Below are 17,035 nucleotides of genomic sequence, written 5' to 3' on the forward strand. Positions count from 1 at the left end.
TGTATGCCACAGGTTCCTGTGTGCTGGAGAGGAGGTGACCCCTCCACAGAGAAAAGAGAAGCACGGCCGCACACTCGGTGAAAGATAGAGCATGCACCGTACAGCTGCTGGAGCGCCATTGCCGTCTATGGGGATGTATATGCGGCCGCAAATACATCACCACAGATGGCCGTCTGAATGTACAATAAGCAATATAGTAGATTGTCAAGCACCATGACACCTTCTAGCTTTGACCTTGGTGGTGGCATCATCCAGAAAATCCACTTTGAAGTAAATGGTAAATTGGTTGTATAAAGTCAAGGAGGTGGAGATGTTAACACTGAAATCAAGGTGGGGAACTCTGAATCATGCATCCGACTTCAGGAGATCTGGTCAGTGATGTCTCTGGATGCAGGACCATCAATTACAATGAAGGAGGATTTCTGAAGAAGAACGAACTTGACTTCAGTGTTAAAATCTCCACCTCCTTGACTTTATACAAGTATCTCACTTCAAAGTAGATTTTCTGGATGATGCCACCACACTAGGTCATGAAAGAAACATGATCTGGAAGGTGTTCAGCTGCTTTACAACATACTGGTACTGTTTTAGTAGGTCGATTTCTGCTGACAGATTTCCTTTAAATACATTATCCAAGAGCTTTTAAAGAGACTCAATCCTGTAGCTGGTAAAACCAATAAAAATATTACAAAACTACCGTATATACTCGAGTATAAGCCGAGGCCCCTAATTTTACCACAAAAACCTGGTAAAACCTATATATTTTTTACTCGAGTATAAGCCGAGTTTGGGTTTTCAGCACATTTTTTTGTGCTGAAAAACTAGGCTTATACTCGAGTATATAAGGTACTACATTTTAGTCTGATAAATAAATCAAATGGCACACAATATTTGGTAAATTGGGCAAATCTTTAAATGAGATAAAACATTTGCAAAAACTTAAGTCGGAATTGGTAAGTCTGGTAGATAAAAACTCACCGGGCTTATAGACTTGTAAAGGAACATAAAGCAAGTAAGTGATAGATATTGTACACAGGCTGATCTGATCTAGGTGCCCAAACAGAGAAAGGTCGCCGAAGATGATGAAAAAAGCTCTTCATTATCGCTACCTGGGAGCTACAAGTGTGTGTAACCCCTAGATAATTGGATAGAAACAGTGGCAGCATGTATTGTCAATACTATTCAAATATGCAACAAAAAAATCCCCATTACAAATAAAGACACTTTCTACTTATATTCCTTATAAGTACATGAGGAATGGTGATGAAAACAAGACATGATCTATCTCCATACTGCCTTGACTTGGCTCATACAGCCCCTATTATAAGTTTGGGGTTTATTCAGTTATCAAAGTTTAATTTTCAAGGGTTTTGTGTAACGTGAGACGATTGTCCTGCTAACTGATACCCCATTAAAGAGCCGAAAAAATAACAGTATTAAGTTAAATTGAAAAGAAAAAATACCCACTCATTACATGTGCTCCTCGCTACATGTTTTTACTTAGTGTTTCTGCCTCTGTGGACATATGAATTCCATTTTTTGGGGGGAGGGGATGGATAAAAACATATTTTCCCAATGACTTGCATATGGGTTCGAAATTATATGTAAAATTAAAAAAGAAATGGCTAAATGCCTTATAAAGACTTGGATTTTTAAAAAAATGTTTTCCACTTAGACATTAAAAATGATAATAACGCCCCTCAGGAAGAAACGGGAGAGAAAAGCCGCCACCCCGAGCGGGATATCACATAATGCCATCATGAGATACTCTTGTCATCTTGACGTATGGGATGAACTGCAAACAGCTGTCCTGTGTGTATGGAGAGGCAGGGAAACCTGCAGATGATTAGACTTTCTGTCATAGCTTTGACTGCTTCAACTCTAATTTGACTCTGAACTGAAATATCAACAAAGAAGAATGAGAAAATTAAAAATTCAGCCCGTTTTGACACTGTTTTCTTGACAACAGTTTGACATTAATAGACAATTGTGGGTGGATAAAACGAAAAGAAAGGAGCTGTCTAGAAACAGAAGAGGCAGAAAAAAAAAATTGCTGTTTAGAGAAAAAAAAAAAAAGATGGAGCTGCAAGACGAAGCTCAACTTCATAAAATTACGTGTCTTGGAATGGAAGACATTAACGAAGAAAACAGAACCCGTGTCAACTACTTATATGTACCAATATGAAAATGTAAACTATTCTTCTAAGGGCCACCAAGTAAAAGAAAAATGAAAAAAACACAGTATCTGTCCTCATTCCTGTTGACACAAGTGTCATAGCCCCTAAGAGCCCAAGGATCTGTATTTAGACGAATCCCTTTAGGAACCTGTAGGAACCTTACTGACCTTAACAGGATAGCCCAAGGGTTTCTGCACGGTTTAGCCGGTTTCTGCAATGTAATGGTTGTAAAAGGGTTTTCCTGGGAAATAAGTTAGGCCGTATCCACAGCCTAAGGCCTAACGTGCTGATCGGTAGGGGTGCTAGGGATTCTCCATCAGCTCCAAAGAAATGAATAAGGCATAATGGACTTGTGCTGTCATCTGTTCCACTCATCTCGGGGAGCGACGAGGGTTCCGACAGAGGTACCTCGGACCCTATCAGACTCCCTGTTCTTGTGATCTGTGGGGGTCTCATTACATCCCCACTTATCAGCAAGTTAGGCCCTATCCTGGGAAAACCCCTTTAAAAAGGTATTCCTACGAAGACAAGTTTCTTAACCCCTTAACGCTCTGCGCCGTAGCTCTACGGCGCAGAGGTATAAGGGAAGTATGAAGAGGGCTCACGGGCTGAGTCCTCTTCATACAGAGGTGGGGGTTTTTGCATTTTGCACAAAACCCCCACCGCTAATAACCGCGGTCGGTGCTTGCACCGATCGCGGCTATTAACCCTCTAAACGCCGCCCGCAAAGTCGCGGGCGGCGTTTAAAAGACGGCGGCGCGCGGGCGCCGCCATCTTTTTTTCGATCGCCACGCCCCCGAACGTCATCGGGGGGCGGCGATCGGTTACCATGGTAGCCTCGGGTCTTCTCTTGACACGAGGCTACATGGTTTATGCAGGTTCGTTACAATGAGCCAGTGGCTCATTGTAATGTAAGACCTGCAAAAACGCCATATATTGCAATACTGTAGTATTGCAGTATATGGTAGGAGCGATCTGATCATCTAGGGTTATTGTACCCTAGATGGTCTAAAAAATAGTGAAAAAAAAAAGAAAAAAAAAAGTTTATAAAATAAAAAAAATTTATAAAATATTAAAAGTTCAAATCACCCCCCTTTCCCTAGAACGGATATAAAACATAACAAACAGTAAAAATCACAGACATATTAGGTATCGCCGCGTCCCAAAATGCCCGATCTATCAAAATATAAAAACGGTTACGGCCGGCGGTGACCTCCGAGGCGGGAAATGGCGCCCAAATGTCCGAAATGCGACTTTTACACCTTTTTACATAACATAAAAAATGAAATAAAAAATGATCAAAATGTCGCACAGACCTCAAAATGGTAGCAATGAAAACGTCGCTTCATTTCGCAAAAAATGACCCCTCACACATTTCCGTGCGCCAAAGTATGAAAAAGTTATTAGCGTCAGAAGATGGCAAAAAATTTTTTTTCTTTTTTGTACACATTCGTTTAATTTTTGAAAATGTATTAAAACACAATAAAACCTATATAAATTTGGTATCACCGCGATCGCACCGAACCAAAGAATAAAGTAGGCGTGTTATTTGGAGCGAAGAGTGAAAGTCCTAAAAACTGAGCCCACAAGAACGTGACGCACGTGCGGTTTTTTTTCAATTTTTCCACATTTGGAATTTTTTTTCAGCTTCGCAGTACACGGCATGTTAAAATAAATAACATTACGGGAAAGTAAAATTTGTTACGCACAAAATAAGCTCTCACACAGGTCTGTACACGTAAAAATGAAAAAGTTAGGGATTTTTGAAGTTGGAGAGCGAGAAATGAGCCGGAAAACCCTCCGTCCTTAAGGGGTTAAATTTGAAAAATGCTGCATTTTACAGATATAATTCCAAACTGTCTCTATCAGTCCAGGTGTACACAATTTCAGTTGCCCCTAGACACGACCCTGTAACTTCTGACTTGAAGTTGGGGAAGCCATCATGGGATTGTAGCTGCAAGCTACAAGCAGATAAGTTATTTGTCTGGGGAGGAAGAACAGATATGTAGCAAAATTGACAGTGTGTAATAGGCATCTCATGGATCTCATCGGGGCACATTTACTTAAAGGGTCACCGGAGTTCATTGAAAGTGCATTGTCTATCTATAATGCAGCGTGTGGCTATTCACCAAGATCGTGGGCCTGAAATCATGAATGTGCAGCTTCCCCGCTCAGGTCCGACAGGAGTTCACCATATTTTTAAAATGCATTTTAAACATATGGCTTCAACACAATTTAAAAGTATAATACTGCGCCCAGTCCGAATCAGTCGGACCATTCGACAGCACACCCCCTAATTTGTGTCACACAGAAGCCAGTGCAGCTGTGCCACAAAAAGGCTCGTGTGTGACACAATCGCAGCGCACACACTTATTAAATACCTGTTCAAGCCGTTTTAGCCCAGAAAAAGGCGCACAATACGACTAAAATGCACACCGCGACCCTTAGTAAAGAAGCCCAACCATCTGTGATCTGTCTCATCTCTCTTTCTATGTGGCAGATACTAGTACAATGTTCAGAAGCTAAATGAAAGTGCATATAAACCTGTGCCCTGAAACCTATCCACATTGCCAGAACACAGAACTAGATGGATCATAAAATGTCTGCTTAGAGAGTCCCGCCCACAACCTGAAATTTTGCACTGACCAGCCTAGGAAGTAGTAGGAGCTAATACAGCAATAAAACTGAAAAAAAATTGTAAAGTAAGTGGGTCAAAATTAGCTTTATTATGTAAACATCACTATTGAGATTGAGATTCGAGAAATTTCTTTCATGCGAAAAACCCCTTTTAAGGATATCTACCTCCAGGATCAAGGATTGTAAACCAAGCACACTTGCATACTGGTGTAAATTGGCGTAGGCTTTAAAATTATGCAAATGAGTCTGAGATGTGCCAGATTCCATTAACACCTACAGGGCCTGGAGCTGAGAATCCCTCAGACTCATTTGCATAATTTTAAAAAACCTTTTCTTTGTAAAAACTAGGGCATATTAAGATAAAAGAAGAGTGGGTTCTGCCACCTGGGGCACAAACCAGTATGTCAGTGTGCTTGGTTTACAGTCCTTGATCCTGGTGGTAAATGATAAAACAGGGCTAAATTAAAGATTGTACTCCACCATTACCCTATTGCTGCTATTCTGAGGGCACCTGGCTCCCTGCTGCTTCACTTCTTGCTTTTGCTCAGCCCACATGGTTTTTAGCTAAAAAATGCATAGTTCCTATCTCCCAGAATATTAACTTTATAAGCCTACCTGGCACCCTGCCAGAAAGAGCAGCGAGTGTGTTATTCATACAGGGCAGTGTATCTCTCGCCTCATTTCTGGCAGCAAGTCCCTTTTCCCCTTCCTTTTGGGTGATGAGTCATCAGCTCTGCCGGGAGAAGAGCAGAGATGAGGCAAGAGATATATTGCCTTACATGAATAAAAAAAAGCCTTTGTGATTTACTGCTCCTTGAGGCAGGATTTCAGGTAGGCTTCATTTTCTGGGGATAGGAACTATACTATCTGGTGACAGGTTACCTTTTATTGAGTCATGGGAATCTTTCTGTTTGGCTGTTTCAACTAACAACACACACAAAAGGTATGGTTACATAGATCTCCAGGGCCAAAATAGTTAAAGTTGATGACAGGATACCTTTAATTTAGATATTGAAGTACATGGTGCAATGATAAAAACATACACTATCACATTAAACATTGGTGATTTTGTTAGCTTCAGAAGTTTTTTCTCCCAAAACGTTAAAACTTCCTTGCGTAAAGAAACAGGGGCAATCAGTTCTATTAATCACAGACTATAACAATTCTGTTCCGTTAAATATAACCCATCAATCGTTATGAGCACCATATGTCTGCGCTGCACTAATACGCACAAAATTATCTCCAAATTTAAGAGATGCTGCTTCTCACTTAGAAAATTATATATAATTTTGCCGTTACGGTGGCAACCTGTAATGCTGGAAATCAACTGATGAGGGAGAAGATGTAATTGCACATCTGCCAATCAGGAGCAGAAGATACCGAAGGCTTAATTAATCTGTACTTCATGAAAGCAACAGCGAGACCGGCGCATCTAGATCCCTGAACACCATGGATCACGTTTGTGTGTTATAAAACCCATTTATGTAAAGGGGAAACTATTTTTTTAGGAGTGTGGGCCAAGGCTGACGTATGTACTGGGAATAGTCAGCTCTTATGCATTTGTCTGATGAAGGAAAGTGACGAGTTGTGAAAATGGCCCCGACCGAGATGTAAAGATTACACATCCAGAGCAGCAAAACTGGGAAGACCTAATCCTCTCATGTGATGATTCAGGGGAAAAGTTGTACAATACAATTCTATTTATTTTGTGGAAAACAATCCTACACACAGCCCTATCTTTACTAAACTGATAGTTTGGGGCATTAAGAAAAAGAAATGAACCAAATGTATCCTGTGGATCACTATACATGAAGTGTCCATAAATTTGGTATAAGGTACATTTGACAATCTGTCCCAAGAAAAACACTCTCTATGCTGCAGGCAGTATGTTATCGATAGGAGGAGCTGAGCAGATTGTACAGTGTCCTATCTGCAGGCAACATGTTATAGAACAGGAGATCCTGTTCAGATTGTACATAGTGTCCTATCTGCAGGCAGCATGTTATAGAGTAGGAGGAACTGATAAGATTGTACATAGTGTCCTATCTGCAGGCAAAATATTATAGAGCAGGAGGAACTGAGAAGATTGTACAAATTGTCCTATCTGCAGGCAGCATGTTATAGAGCAGGAGGAGCTGTACAGATTGTACATAGTGTCCTATCTGCAGGTAGTACGTTATACAGCAGGAGGAGCTGACAGGTTGTACATAGTGTCCTATCTGCAGGTAGTATGTTATACAGCTGGAGGAGCTGACAGGTTGTACATAGTGTCCTATCTGCAGGTAGTATGTTATACAGCAGGAGGAGATGTGCAGATTGTTTGTGTTGCAAAATAGGGAAAATGTGGTGATTAAGACACTTGGGAGCTATTTTTTGTTCACCGGTGTGAATAACCATTTTTTTTTTAAATGTTATTTCAGATCAGAAGTTTTTGTGCATGTCTATGATTGTGTTTGGTTATTTTTATTTTCAATATAAGGAAAGTGGGTTTATTTAAACTTTTAGGGGTTTATTATTTTTTTTGTTTTTGCAGCTTTCAGCCCCCTTTCCTGCATCACATGTACTACACTACTAAACTACTGGCACTCTTTCTTTCATATTCTAGCAAGTAACATCCAAATGAATGTGCCAATACTGAAAAGAGTTAGTCAGTTAGTTAGTGAGTCAGTTTTATGTATAACTTCGGTTATTAATACCTCATAGGTGCAGGTCTCGCCTATAGGACTCTGCGCCTATCTTAAGAACTTAGGTTTTTCTGATCTTCATCTTATTTCCAGGTTCAATGAAGCAGTGCTCTGCACTGGTCATATGCTCTCCAATCAAGTCAATGGAAGCGTAGAAAATAGGCGAGCAAGCAGCCATGGCTATTTCCGTTGCTTCCATTGACTTGACTGGAGAGTGCCAATTGACCGTGCCACCTGAGGTGTGAAAACAATTGGAAATAAACTCACTGGTCTGCTATCACACCTGATGGCATGCTCTTAGTAGCAGAAATTGTTGTGTATAGTGCTGCAAGGTCTATTGAAAGAAAAGTACTAAAAAAGTTGAAAGTTGAATAATAAAAAGGTGATCTTTATTATGTTTACAGTATAGATGTCGTCAGCCCATAGACATCCCCTGCACCAAAATCTTGAGACAGTTTTCTACTACTTACTAGAACCTCCATAATGACCTAGATTACTCTGAACCATTCAAGGTAAAGCAAAAAAGCAAAAATCTTTCCAAAATTGCAGTGGATACCTGGACGGAACTTGCATCAAGCCGGAGAAAGATGAGGTAGGATGACCGCAGCGTAAAGGACTGCTGTGATTTACGTAGCACAGTCCCATTTCCACAGCTCTACAAAATGAAGTCTGCCGTTAAAGCAAAGATAGATAGACAAATTTTGAGCCACTATTTCAAGTGGTAGAGACTTAGTGGTAAAGTCTTAGTACTGGGGTACATGGGGTAAATGCTCTTGGGCTACATAGTACTTGAACACTCAAGCAGCACCGAAAAATTGACAATTGAAAATTGAAGGAGGGCAACTAGAAACGGGAGGGGAATGTGGTATAATAAGTGTTTCATGTACTGGGTGGGTACCCAGGATCCAGAGCCCGTCAGTATGGGTACTGGGAGGCTGCTGGGTCTTTGTCCCTGCTGGTACTGTGTGGTGGTGACAGTTGATCCCATGTGGCGCCACACCGATTATGGACCCAATAGATCGAGGTCCCCGGGAGCGCCAGCGTATGATAGCCCAGCCGCTGCATATACATGTACATATCGCAGCCCGATACATCAAGAGGCTTCCGCATATATGAAAAGTCGCAGGCAGCAGCGTGTGCGCAGACGCTGGGACAGTAACGCGCCCCCCTTCACGCCGCACTGGCGTAAAGGTGGCGCATCGGGGCAAATAATCGCAAAGCTAGCAATAAGCGTGGCGCAGAGGACCTGATAAATATGCCCCAAAGTGTTTTGGAGAATATCCTAAGAAAAAATACAGCACTTCAATATGGTAAATTAAGTGTGGACATCTCTTTTTACCAAGTATACCAGCAATTTTGACCATCCAAAGCTGTAGACAATGTTAGATAATGGCCCTGGAGACTTGTGTAACTATGTCTGTGTGTGTTGTTAGTAGAGGCAGTTACAACCCCTAGTTACAAACTAACTTCTCTGCCAACTGTGACCTCTGGTAAAGATCTCTGGATGCTGGTAATTTACTGAACTTTGACCCCAGGCTGCAATGGTCAAAAAAAGGGTTATGTAAGGCCCTTCAAAATGAAGCTTTATTGCTAACCCAAGACAGCCCAAAATTATTAGAAAAACCCCATTTTCATAGGGACAAAAAAAATATTTTGCCTGGAGTTACACTTACAAAATATATTGATTCCGACTAACATACAAATTTAACTTAAAGAAAATCAATCACTTTAAAAAACAAAAAACATCTAAGGATACTCACCTGCGCTCCTCTACATCTTGATCCTGGCGCTGTCTGTCGCTAGTCTTGACACTCTGGGATCACCTAGTAAAGAGACTTATAATTTGCAGCCCGGAGTGCGTGGACAAGATGTCCGGCGCACCGGGCTGCTAATTATGCACAACCCCTTGCTACCTCCTTCTCCCATGAAGATAAGTCCCGGGATCAAGATGGAGAGGAGTACAGAAGATTATGCTTAGATGGTTTTTTTTAAGTGGTTGATTCATTTTAAGTACAAACCTACAGAATCTTGCACGTAACCTGGGGACTGCCTTTAAGAGCAAAACTGTGAAAAATCCATTTATAGTTCAGCTGGACTTGGAGCACTGGTGTGTGAGATGTCTTCAAAATACAGCGGCATAGCCTCCACTCCAGAAGAACTGCTGTAGTATCCAAACAGAAGCTTTTACAGCAGTGACTTATTGCAGAGAATAGGTTGTATTGTAAAATCTCACACACCAGTGCACTAGATCCTACTATAATCATGGAATATCAATATATTCTTTACCACCTCACTACTATGTGGTTACACAGATCTCCAGGGTCACTAACTTACAATATCTGCAGCTTATACATGGTTGATTCCTTTTAATTCACTATATTGGAGTGCTGCCTCCATTTAGCTTTTCTATGTACACATCCATTTACAAACACAAACATTATATACAAACTTTACAGAGAAATAGTTCATCTCAGGAACATTTAAGTGGTGAGTTTTTCTCTATATATAAGAAACGTCTGTTAGCTCAGACAGGTCTGAAAAGGTTTGCACATTTGGTTTCCATATTACAAGTAAATTAACAATTCCATCTCATGGGGTAAGGGAAACCTAGTCAGATGACCTGCCTTTGCCAAGTACCTTTCAAAGCCCATGGAAAAAAAAGAATGATTTAATGTTACGTTAAATTTAGCACGCTAATTTCTTATCAAAACTTTACTAGAGGCAAGAAAGTAATCTGTTCTAAAATCAGTAGTAACCGATGAAATGCCGGCAAATACTTACTAATAAAAGCGTGTATTGTAATATAGGAAAATATTACATTCCAAAGGAAGAGAAAAAAAAGGAAAATTGGATAAATAAGACATGACTACAGTACTTTTTAATGATGACAACCTACAGATTAGATACTGATTAGTGCTGCTGATGAAACAGCAGAATAAGGTCGGATCAGAAATATTTAGGAGCATAGTCTGGATGCAGGAATGAGCATATCTAACAAGCATCTGTTGACATAACAGCTAGATGTAAATGCACATGCTTGCATTAAGGGTATAGCTAAGGACCCCATGCATATATCTGATCACATGAAGTCACCGAATTCTCCATGGACTTCTACTCTCCATGCAGGCATGCTGTGATTTCATGTGATCAGATATATGCATGAGGTACAGTTTTAATGTTAAGAGGCTAAAGCACCTGAGATGATGTCAGCTGGTGGAGGCCACGCCCCCATGACACCCTCGAGATTTGGCTGTATGCAAGGCAAGTTTATAAATATGATTTATGTTGATCTGAGATAAACAATATTTAACTAAAAGAACGGTCTCAGTTAGATAATAGAGCTCTATGGGATTTTTAATCACAAGCAAAGCTGAAGTACAATGTACAGCACTTTGCCAATTAAGGCCCTATGCACATGAACAGATATGGTGGCCGTATGTTAGTCGTACAAACGCCAGATAGCATATGGCTGCCATAGAAGTGCATTGTGCATGGTAAGATACACTGAGCACACATGTCCTATGGAGAAGGGAGTGTGAGAAGTGCTCAACCCTCACCTTCTCCAGGCAGCTTTATGCTACACCAGGGTTCCAGCCCAGGCACAGAATTTGCTTGTGTGCATGAAGGTTAAGGAGTGATAAAACTCCCACATCATCAAAGTTCTGTGAACTCATTAAAGAGCTGAAATAACTAGGGTGCCTGGTGTTGGATAGTTAAAAAAAAATGCCATCAATCACAATTTTTTTTTTCTAATCTTCCAGGAACTTGCCCAGGACTGTGGCAACATTGTTCCAGGGAAGGGACTTCATGCATCCTAGTGACATATGATGCAGATATGATTCAACTTCATCGCTGAGCAACAGTGCAGCACTGAAACAGTTTGGTGCTGCTATCCAGATATAATTGTGGTGGGTCCTTGCATCATGTACAATAATGATGCGTGGAATCTCACCCCTAGCACTGAGTTTGTTTCATTAAAACCGTCTGCCACATGGTACAGAGCACATTTGTTTGTTTTAAAGCCTAATACAGTAGCAAAACCCCATACACCAAGTGTATTACAAATATGCAGTGGAGAAGAATCTTTGCTATGGTTTTATACTCCCCAGCTAATTATTTATTTAAGCTGCATCAGAAACCAGACAAATTTAGCTAATTTCGGATGCTTGCAGAATAGCTGCGGACTTCGCTGCTGAACAACGATGCTGCACCGTAATAAAGTAAAATGTGCCATAGGTTCCTGTTAAAGGCGATCCTTAAAAATGTAAATAAAGTACTGGAAAAAGATATCACTTTATTGCACAACGATCATTTTTTGTGTAATATGACGTAATTGGATGCGCCTTTCCCGTTTAGCTTGTATATCATACATGATGCCATTAGGATAACCCCTTGTCACTGTAATCCTCAATACGGGCCAGCTGCTTTCCTAACAATAAGCCCTCATGACCAATAAATCCTATGCAAAGTCTTTATTATATCTCTGAGAAATAAAGCAGAAACATTTGTGTAAACTTCTATGATATAAGGCAAGCACGGAGCGTGACCGCATTCTGAGGCCGGCAAAGAATTAGAATCTGTGCGGTAAACGAGGGCAGCAAACATTTCGACGGTTAATTAATTGCGTTCGGCTCTTTATACATGTGATTGCCCCCGTAGTCACAAGGCTCTGGAATCATTTAGGACATGTCCTTGTAGTGAAAGAGAATGCCGTCCCTCTGTATGGTGATAATCAGAGCTGGAGGGGGTGGAAAAGAGCAGTTTTTGATTATAACGTGGCCGAGTTTCAAAACGGGACTTTTACCAGGTGCAGCCCCCTAATTTTATAAATAGGCCCACGCACTCCGCTGGCTCCTGCTAGAATTCAAATGCAAAGCCCAGCTTAAAACATGTTCACAACGTTACCCAGGCTGAATTAATGGCACTTCAGATTTAACTTTGAAACGTCTCCCACCTCTTCAGGGAGCCATCTCGCAGCCTTGCAGTCTCTGGTTTCCCAGTGGGGGGAAAGCCTCCCAATTAAGGAGGCATTTCAAAAACTGCTGACAAAATGCAATATTGAGATATGTATAAATATTTCATACGATGCCTGAAAGTTTTCGAGAGCTGTCTGGCAGTCTGTCTTTAAAATGGAAAAGAAAGTCCCGATGCCAAACACATAATATAATAAAAACACAGACTAAACTTGGATTCCTATACATGGGATATGTGACATGTGTGGTATTTAAAGGTTTTTCACTTTTGGAGTTTTGGGCGAACATTTGATACTTTGCTAAATAATACATAAAATAATCAAAGGGCTTAAGAAAATAAAATCAAGCAATAAGTGTTTCAGTGATTTAGAACGAAACATTACATTTATTGTACACCCTGGTGAGCTCTTTTACAACTGTAATGTCATGCGCTGTGGCATAAAATGTCATAAATCCCAAACTAGCTAATCTGCATTAAAATCACTTAGACGGAATATCAACCTATGGCAGCACAGACTGTCTACAATTCTGCCAGTGTGACTAGATTACCTAATCTTTTCTAAAACCTTTTCTTTTTTGAGACCACAACCTCTTTGAATTCTATAGTTTCAGGACATCATAAAAATAATCATCTTACGCCTAAAGTTTACATCCTGTTTCATAATGATTTTTTTAACCTGGGTTATATATGATCCCCTTCATTCAGAAAAACAGAATGATGCATATATAGTATAAGGCCTAACCTTTTATAGAATCAAAATCTGCCACAGACTCTGCATTTAACCTCTTCTTGTATTTGCCCCCAAACTGAGTATATCACAATCATGTCTACACTTCCCATGTTATATTCTCTTATGAAGGAACTTAGCAAGCGATCTAATTAAATTTCAAGTACACCCACCGATCTCTCCTTAATCTGTAGATAAAGGATCTTTATAGTGACTGATAGCTTCCTTCACACGGAGGAGCATGTAAAGAGAAATAGAAACCAACAGTGAAATAGTTGAACACAGTAAAAGGTTATCAACAGTGAAAGCAGTAAAGGTTAAAAGCTTCCATACTATGAAGGCAGTTCCCAGAGAAAGTTGTGGATGAGGGTGTTTCAGTGGAGTAAAGTTGTATCTTGAGGTACAGAGAGAGACAAACACACAGAGAAAATTGTGCAAGTTTACTTAATGGGACAGTGAGTCTGATTGGGAAACTGTCTCCCACATTAATTTCGTGTCGGGTTCTTCTGTGCTCACAGAGCTTGAAAATATGCAAATACATTTTCCAGGATAGGATAAGGAAAGCATGCCTCTTAGCTACCTTGTAAGACAGCCCCCATTACATCAAGCAGGACTTTCAGGAAGTCTAATGACATATTGTGTGACAAAAGCCAACCAGTATATCTATTCCAAAAAGGAACAAATTCCTAACTGTAGACTGCACTGTTTAGCTGAGTGAGAGGTTTTTGACTAGGAAGGAAGCAACCGTTCTGCTGACAAAAACTTTGCTAGTTAAAGCCGCCTTGCGGAGTGTGGAGACTTATAGCCATTGATGCTCCACTAGGATTCTGGGAAACATAAAAATACTTTTTCTACAGCTACACAGACCCAAGTGTCTGCTGCTAGTTACACAGAGAGAGGCATCAGATAGTCTCACCTTTCCCCCAGACTAAGCAGTGAAATAGAAGCTTCTCCTATCAGTGGTTACTATTCTTTTCCTTTTGTGTAAACAATCTACAGATTCGGGCCTAATGCCAAGCCCAGATTCTAGAGATAGTGAGCAGCGTTTACCCCTCCCATCTCCACCCAGTCTATACAGGCTCAAACATTCCCCAGTTTTAAAACACGGTCGCGTCAATGGGGCCTCAGGCTAAACTAAGTAAGATAACAAGGAAACTGCTGGACATATGGATGAGAAATACTTGTTGACCTATATGAAAAGCGCTATTGATTAGTGAAAATAAGAGTATGCACTATACATAGTGTAGAGTTAATGCATAGCCAGTAGTATACTAACAGTACTTAACTAATGGAGTCCGGACCCAGGGCCCCACTTTTACACCTACCTCACTGACCCAACGATAAGCATAAATCCAGACAGTGTACTGAGCTACTGCTGTCTGTGGAGATCCTGAAGGAGTCAGACAGATCAACAAACAATAAATCTGTCTGTCTCTCTAATGACACCGTACCCAGTGGTAGAACATTACAATGCAAATACAGATCATGTAATGGATGGGCCACAGGCATATACTTGTCTCGTACTGTGGTACTGCTGCCTTTCAGGCCATGAGGGAGTCAGGAAACATAAGTGTTGACTGTCCTTTGTCCGCCTCGGCTTCCCCTCTTCATCCTTAACACTTCAAGAAGAACATTAGTTTCTGAAATGAAACTCAGAGTTCTACCCCTTTGGGTGTGTAAAGGCCTAAAAACTACAGATAAACACTCCTCTGCGGGGGCGCTGAGCGATAGACCGTCACCGATCTGATACTGACCTATCCTTAGGATAAGAGTTTTGGCTCGGAAAACCCCTTTTAAGGTACAGTACACATTAACTATATTTAGGATATAGTATTTAGGATCAAATGCAAGTTGCTATTTTTTTTTTAAGAGAAGGGGTCGGGGTATACATTAAAAGTAAATTTTATGGAAGACACATACTGCTCTTCACCAGAGCCTCCTAATTGATAAATGTGGGATTTAGCTGTCGGCCTCGCTATTCCCTAACAGCTTCTTATTGCATAATGATCATGGAAATGTAGACAATAAAAGAAAAAAAAAAAAACGGTTTCAGGACTATTCAATCATTTTTATATCGAAAAGTTTGAATATTTCAAACAAAGAACAGCTGTAAAAAAAAAACCTACAAACTAAAGTCTTGGTAGTTAAATAAATAATATGCCAAACCTTATGGGACATTTTTTTTTACCAATGCAACCAATATTTTTTAGAAGCTTTCAATGGCGCAAGAGGAATTTTAATGCAGACGAGCATTTTCCCTGCATTAAAAGTCTACGTTGCGGAAGAATAATGTGTACCCTATTCAGTCATCCGCTGACCTGTGATACATCTAAGCATGTACTGCTCACTGCAACAGCTTGTGAGCGGTGGCACAGGTGCCAGCATACTCATTCTGTTTCTTTCCTATCTCTTACTAGTCACTGCCATCACCCTGGCCCTAGAGGCGAATGCGCTGAGCTGTGAAACTTAAAAGCCAGTGCAACCTTACCTATTATGTTTCCTACCAATCACTGCACAAACTTGAGGATAAAATTCACCTAGCCGAAGAGGAAGGTGCTTGAGGAATATAAGTAATAATCTCCATTGTTGTTACCTGTTGTAAAACATCAATAAAATTCATAAAAAATTGATGTGTCAGCCAGGATGTTCAGCAGATGTTATAACTCTCCCCTCATCCCATGACAACGGGTGTGGGGGCATACAGAGAATGACAAGAAAACAGCTGCTGACATCCAGGAGGACGGAGAAGACAGAGTGCACATAGAAGGATATAGTCTTCATCCTTCTCCTCACTGACCCAACTGTAGCCTTGTCCTAGCCTAGAGAGAAGGAGGTGGTGTAGAGAAGGCTTGTGGAAGATACTCTGCATACTGTATTCTTTATTAAACTAAGCAGCTGCGGGAGGGGTACACTGTATGTGCTAACATGAGGGCAGATATTAGACAGGACAGAGCAGACATGCACCTCAGCTACTGGCTCCCAGTAATCATTGAACAGAGGTGGGACTGAGCACTGAGCAGAGCCGCACCCTTTCACCTTGTGCTTACCCTGGAGACCATTCTGCATTCTCATATTGCCTCTGAAGCAAAGGCAGGCAGAAAGGAGAGGATTAGAATGCAAACATCTGCAATAAGGTAATAAAGGTATTTGGAAAAAAAATAATTTTCAGCTATAGAAAAAACATTACAGTTCCACTTTAACTTTCAACTGTTCTGAACTAACCCCACACCAAGTCAAAGAGATTTGTATGTGTGTGAATATAGCAGAGTGTGTAAGTGTAGGTAGCAGAGGTGTGTGTGTATGTGTATGCAGAAGTGCTATGCGTGTATGTATGTTGCAGAAATGTGTGGACAAGTACCGTATATACTCGTGTATAAGCTGTATACTACTGGGGGGGGTTGACCAATGCATTTCCCACCCTCGGCTTATACTCGAGTCAGTAGTTTTTCCCAGTTTTTGGTGGTAAAATTAGGGGTCTCGGCTTATACTCGAGTATATACGGTATATTTTCATTTCTTTTTATTATTATCTGTAGTGCATCTTATAGTACGGTGTGTGTATAGTCCAAAAAAAATAGGGGGAGAATTATCATATTCTGGCATTCCATGCGCCGATGCATGATAAAGGCCTTCTGCCCGGGCACCATAGACAACTATGGGGGACATATATGCGGCCGTAAATCTGGAGCCGTATATGCATCCCCCATACGTTCGTGTGCATGGAGCCTTAGGCTGCATTCACACTGCCGTTGCCTTCCGTACCGTAGCACGGCGGGCAACGACAGTGCGCATGGAGTGGAGGAGGAGGTGAGCGCAGCTCACTCCCGCCCCTCTCCA

At 40.9% G+C, this 17,035-nt stretch overlaps 1 protein-coding gene across 5 annotated transcripts in view; it reads right to left on the reverse strand.

Annotated features, from left to right (window-relative positions):
• Positions 1-17,035, reverse strand: part of LOC140132652 (uncharacterized) — a 255,989-nt gene that overhangs the window by 60,522 nt on the left and 178,432 nt on the right. The window lies entirely within an intron of this gene.

Source organism: Engystomops pustulosus, chromosome 5, assembly GCF_040894005.1.
Source record: "Engystomops pustulosus chromosome 5, aEngPut4.maternal, whole genome shotgun sequence".
Lineage (NCBI taxonomy): Eukaryota > Metazoa > Chordata > Amphibia > Anura > Leptodactylidae > Engystomops > Engystomops pustulosus.